The sequence below is a fragment of the Arachis ipaensis genome, chromosome B05 (genome assembly GCF_000816755.2).
Source record: "Arachis ipaensis cultivar K30076 chromosome B05, Araip1.1, whole genome shotgun sequence".
Lineage (NCBI taxonomy): Eukaryota > Viridiplantae > Streptophyta > Magnoliopsida > Fabales > Fabaceae > Arachis > Arachis ipaensis.
The window spans coordinates 50,662,780-50,668,913 of record NC_029789.2 but is presented as its reverse complement, the minus strand read 5'-3'; positions in this window follow the sequence as shown (position 1 = coordinate 50,668,913).

The window sequence follows — 6,134 nt, the reverse complement described above, 5'->3', positions numbered from 1 at the left end:
TTCTTATGTTCATTTACTTTTCTGCTTCATATCCGGTTCAATCCCAATTCCCTTTTCCTTCTTCTGTTTGATGCAATTTAGTTTTTCCTTGTTTAAATTCTGCAAATCCTCATCCCAATCCCCTTTACTTTTCAAGCCATTTACATTTCTTGCGCTTTAAGATTCTGCAATTTACATTTCTTGCACTTTAAGTTTCTGCTATTTAATTTCTTGTTCTTTAAGTTTCAGCAATTTACTTTCCCGCTCTCTTTGATTTCATGCAATTTACATTCTGCAAATCACAAATCACCCAACCAACACTTGATTCGCTTGACTAAATCAACCACTAAGCTAAAATTGCTCAATCCTTCAATCCCTGTGGGATCGACCTCACTCCCGTGAGTTTTTATTACTTGATACGACCCGGTACACTTGCCGGCTAGTTTTGGGTGTTTTGGGAGAGATTCGTTTCTCATCAAAATATCTCATCACCCCTCCCCTTCAAAAATACAATTAAAAAAATAATTTATAATGTATTAACTTGGTGAACAATTTCAATACCCTAAAAAGGGTGAATAATATGGCTTTGCTTAAAATGGAACAATGGTGGGTTTGAATTTAAGTTACTCAATTCGCTAAAGTGGTTTACGTTCATCCAAAACAACACACATTCGAATTAACTCATCACCAAGATTTATTTGAAAGTTACACCTATCGTCCCTGCATGAAGTTACATTAAGCTACGTCTTCACATCATAGTAGAAGCTTCACCAAACTCAAGCTCAAGTTTCTTATTCCTGGAGTAATTATTTCAGTTCAAAACTAACACACATTTAAAGGCTAAACCCATCAATTGCAGCTCTCAAAATTCTGGATTTACCTTGGTCATGTTTGTTTTCCTAACTTAATCGATGATGATAATGACTCTTGCAGAGATAATATTTCAAGATACATATTTGAGATCAGTACTTATTCACTCTAAGGTGATCTGAAGGCTTCACCAGCATATCACACACTTTCAAGTTCCTCTTCAATCCGAAGAAGCTGAAAAGAACAATGATTTGAAGGAAAATTTTTTTTAGATCATTCCATTAAACAATAACTAATGATCACACAGTATACTATATAACAATTGAATTCAAAGAAGCAATCAAATTTTTTTTTCAGGGATAACGATGGTTTTCTATTTTCTAACAAAATTCAAGTTTCAAAACCAAAAACTAAAACAGAATTATTGCACATTAGTTGTTTATTCTGAGTTGGCATAATGATGTTCAATTTCTTTAGTTAAACTAATCTTTTCTATGGCGGCTCAAGATAAAGATAGTCGGCCTCAGAGTCAAAGAAGAGTATATAGTAAAATTTAAATAAAACAAGTTATGATAGTTTAGTCCTAAGGATTTCTGAGTTATTTTAAAATACTAATGCTATAGCCTATGGTCTATGTAAAATTAGTAAAGCTAATTTTAGAAAATATATAAATAAATAATAACTAAATAAAATGAGAGGTAATAAACAATCTTAGTTTATAACCTTAGAATTTTAGTGGTTGAAAAAGAGAAGAATTATATACCTCTAATTGACGGATGGTTCATATTGAAGAGACTCACCTATAAATTGAGTTTTTCTTTAATTCATTTCAATCAAGTCATCCAAAGAGAATAACATAATATTTCTTTGAGTAGTTTTCTTCTATATATATAGAGAGAGAAGTGTGTTCTCCTTTTGTTAAGAGAGAGTGTTATTGTAGTCTCTTTGTGATAGAGAGAAGTTGTAATTCTCAAAGAAAGTTATTCAATTGTTTCCATATTTTATACAAATTTCTAATTTTTCATCTCTATATTTTTCTGTGTCATTTGTCTGGTACCTAACAGTGGTATCAGAGCCAAAGGTTGCTGATTAATATTTTTTTTTTCGCTGCGAGTTACCGTTTAAAAAAAATGGCAGCAAAGTATGAAATTCTGAAATTCAGTGGGAGTAATTTTTCCATATGGAAATTGAAGATAAAAGCCATTATGAGAAAAGACAATTGCGTGACAGCAATTGAAGGTAGACCCACTGGAATTACAGATGAAAAATGGAAGGAGATGGACAACAATGCTGTTGCAAACTTACACTTGGCACTAGCTGATTCAGTTTTATCAAGTGTAGCAGAGAAAAAGACAGCAAAGGAAATTTGGGATGCTCTCACCAAATTATATGAAGTCAAGTCACTTCACAACAAGATATTCTTGAAGAGAAGACTTTATACTCTTCGAATGAGTGAATCCACATCGGCAACGGATCACATCAACAATCTAAATACGCTATTTTCCCAACTCTCATCGTTGGAATATACCATAGCGGAAAACGAACGTGCAGAGCTCTTACATCAAAGTCTACCAGATTCATATGATTAGCTTATCATTAACTTAACTAATAATGTTTTGACTGATTATCTTTCTTTTGATGACATGGCTGCTGCGGTTCTTGAAGAAGAATCTAGGCACAAGAATAAGGAAGATAGATTAGAAAGCTCAAAACAAGCAGAGGCTTTGTTGATGACAAGAGGGAGATCAATGGAGCGTGGTTTCAGTGGGAGTTAAAGTAGACCAAATTCACAAAGTAAGAAGCAGGTCAAATGCTACAATTGTGGTAAGAGAGGGCACTTCAAGAAAGATTATTGGAATAAGAAGAGTATAGAGAAGGTTCCAGAAGGATCAAGTTCACAAGGATGTGTTGCAAGTACCTCTGATGATGGAGAAATCCTGTATGGCGAAGCAACAATTGGTTCTAAAGGTAGTAAACAGCTCACTGATGTTTGGATTGTTGATTCAGGAGCAACATGGCACATGACTCCTCATCGTGATTGGTTTTGTACATATGAAACTGTCTTGGAAGGATCTGTGTTTATAGGAAACGATCATGCCTTAGAAATTGTTGGAATGGGTACTGTCAAAATAAAAATGTTTGATGGTTGAATATGTCGATGGTGATTTCCTAACATTTTGCAAGCAAGCAGGTATTCAACGGCAATTCACAGTTGCATATACGCCTCAGTAAAATGGTGTAGCAGAGCGAATGAATAGGACTCTCCTAGAAAGAGCACGAGCTATGTTGCAAACTGCAGGTTTAGCCAAGTCTTTTTGGGCAGAAGCTGTTAAAACCGCCTGTTATGTGATAAATCGGTCACCATCAACTGCAATTGGGTTAAAGACACCAATGGAGATGTGGCAAGGTAAGCCACCTAATTATTATTCTTTACATAAATTTGGTTGTCCTGTGTACGTGACGTACAATTCCCAGGAAAGAACAAAGCTAGATCCAAAGTCTAGAAAATGTATATTCTTGGGTTATACTGACGGAGTTAAGGGGTATCGCCTGTGGGATCCCACTGCCTGCAAGGTAGTTGTCAGTAAAGATGTAATATTTGCAGAAGATGAATTGCAAAAGAAACAAGAAAATGACAGCACTGTTAAAGAGATAACCACTGTTCAAATAGATGAAAAATGCAGAGAAGATGATCTTTCTAAAGTAGAACCACAGCACGAAGAACAAGAAGCAGAGGCCAATGACATAGAAGTTCGTCGATCCACTCGACAAAGAAGAACCCCATCATGGCACTCAAATTATGTTTTAACAAACCAAGATGCATATTGTCTTTTGACAGAAGATGGAGAGCCAACAACTTTTATGGAGGCTATGCGCATTCCAGACGCTTCTATGTGGATGACAGCAATGCAAGAAGAAATTGAGGCATTACATAGAAACCATACCTGGAAACTTGTTGAACTTCCAGCAGGTCGGAAAGCCATTGGTAACAAATGGGTTTACAAGATCAAACGAGATAGTAATGATCAGGTGGACCGATATCGTGCAAGATTGGTTGTTAAGGGATATGCTCAGAAAGAAGGTATTGACTTCAATGAAATATTTTCTCCAGTGGTGAGACTAACTACTATTAGAGTAGTTTTGGCTATGTGTGCTGCATTTGATTTACATCTAGAGCAATTAGATGTAAAGACTGCTTTTCTTCATGGAGAACTTGAAGAAGAGATATATATGCTCTAACCAGAAGGTTTTGAAGAAAAAGGAAAAGAAAACTTGGTTTGCAGGTTAACTAAATCTCTGTACGGTCTAAAGCAGGCGCCAAGGTGTTGGTACAAGAGATTTGATTCTTTCATTATTAGCCTTGGATACAACAGACTTAGTTCAGATCATTGTACTTATTACAAGAGGTCTGGTGATAATGATTTCATCATTCTGCTGTTGTATGTGGATGACATGTTGGTGGTAGGTCCCAACAAAGATCAAATCCAAGAATTGAAGGCACAGTTGGCTAGGGAGTTTGATATGAAAGACTTGGGACCAGCAAACAAGATTTTAGGGATGCAAATTCACCGAGACAAAAAGGATAGGAAGATTTGGCTATCGCAAAAGAATTAATTGAAGAATATCTTGCAACGCTTCAACATGCAAGAATGCAAGCCAATTTCAACCCCACTTCCTATTAATTTTAAATTATCCTCAAGTATGTGCCCTAGTAGTGAAGCAGAGAGGATGGAAATGTCTCGAGTACCGTATGCATCAGCAGTGGGAAGCCTTATATATGCCATGATCTGTACAAGACCAGATATCGCTCAAACAGTTGCGGTGGTAAGTCGATTCATGGCAGATCCGGGTAAAGAGCATTGGAATGTTGTTAAGAGGATCTTGAGATACATCAAAGGGACCTCGAATGTTGCATTATGTTTTGGAGGATCGGAATTCATTGTCAATGAATATGTCGACTCAGATTTTGCAGGTGATCTTGATAAACGAAAATCTACTACAGGATATGTATTTACACTTGCAGGAGGAGCTGTGAGCTGGCTATCTAAATTACAGACTGTTGTAGCTTTATCTACTACAGAAGCTGAATATATGGCAGCTACACAAGCATGCAAGGAAGCTATTTGGATCCAAAGGTTGATAGAAGAACTTGGGCACAAACAACAGAAGATTTCTGTGTATTGTGACAGTCAGAGTACCTTGCACATTGCAAGGAATCCTGCCTTTCATTCAAGAACAAAACACATTGGAGTACAATATCACTTTGTTCGGGAAGTAGTAGAAGAAGGAAGTGTTGATATGCAGAAGATTCACACTAAAGATAACCTAGCAGATGCCATGACAAAACCAATCAACACAGAAAAGTTTGAATGGTGTAGATCCTCATACGGCCTATGGAATACATGAGCAACATAAATTTTGAAAATTTATCAAAAATTAGCTTTAAGTGGGAGATTGTAAAATTAGTAAAGCTAATTTTAGAAAATATATAAATAAATAATAACTAAATAAAATGAGAGGTAATAAACAATCTTAGTTTATAACCTTAGAATTTTAGTGGTTGAAAAAGAGATGAATTATATACCTCTAATTGACGGATGGTTCATATTGAAGAGACTCACCTATAAATTGAGTTTTTCTTTAATTCATTTCAATCAAGTCATCCAAAGATAATAACATAATATTTCTTTGAGTAGTTTTCTTCTATATATATAGAGAGAAGTGTGTTTCAAGAGAGAAATATTTCTTTGAGTAGTTTTCTTCTATATATATAGAGAGAAGTGTGTTCTCCTTTTGTCAAGAGAGAGTGTTATTGTAGTCTCCTTGTGATAGAGAGAAGTTGTAATTCTCAAAGAAAGTTATTCAATTGTTTCCATATTTTATACAAATTTCTAATTTTTCATCTCTATATTTTGCTGTGTCATTTGTCTGGTACCTAATAGTCTATGTTAAAATCTTGAAGCAAAGAGGAGAAAAATAGCACAAAATACCAATTACTTGATTATACTTTGCCAATCACTCACTTCGGCAAGGAGCACCAGTCTTAATCCAGATGACAAAAGCTCGGATCATTAACACAAGCCATAACATGGTACAGTTTACAATAGCAAAATATTAAGTACCCAAACAAATATATTAAGGAAATAGAATCTGTCCACTGGCCAAGCCGACAGAGAGATCAGTAATGAAATTATCTTCAGTCTCATCACTCTGATGCCTAACCATGACAACCCAGCCTACTGCCTTTGAGTCAAGTGCAGCCTGAATAGATTCCGTCACTGTGCCAATATGGTTAACCTGAGTGTGGTGATGGCGGCAGCGGCAGCATGTTGCGGCATCGAGGA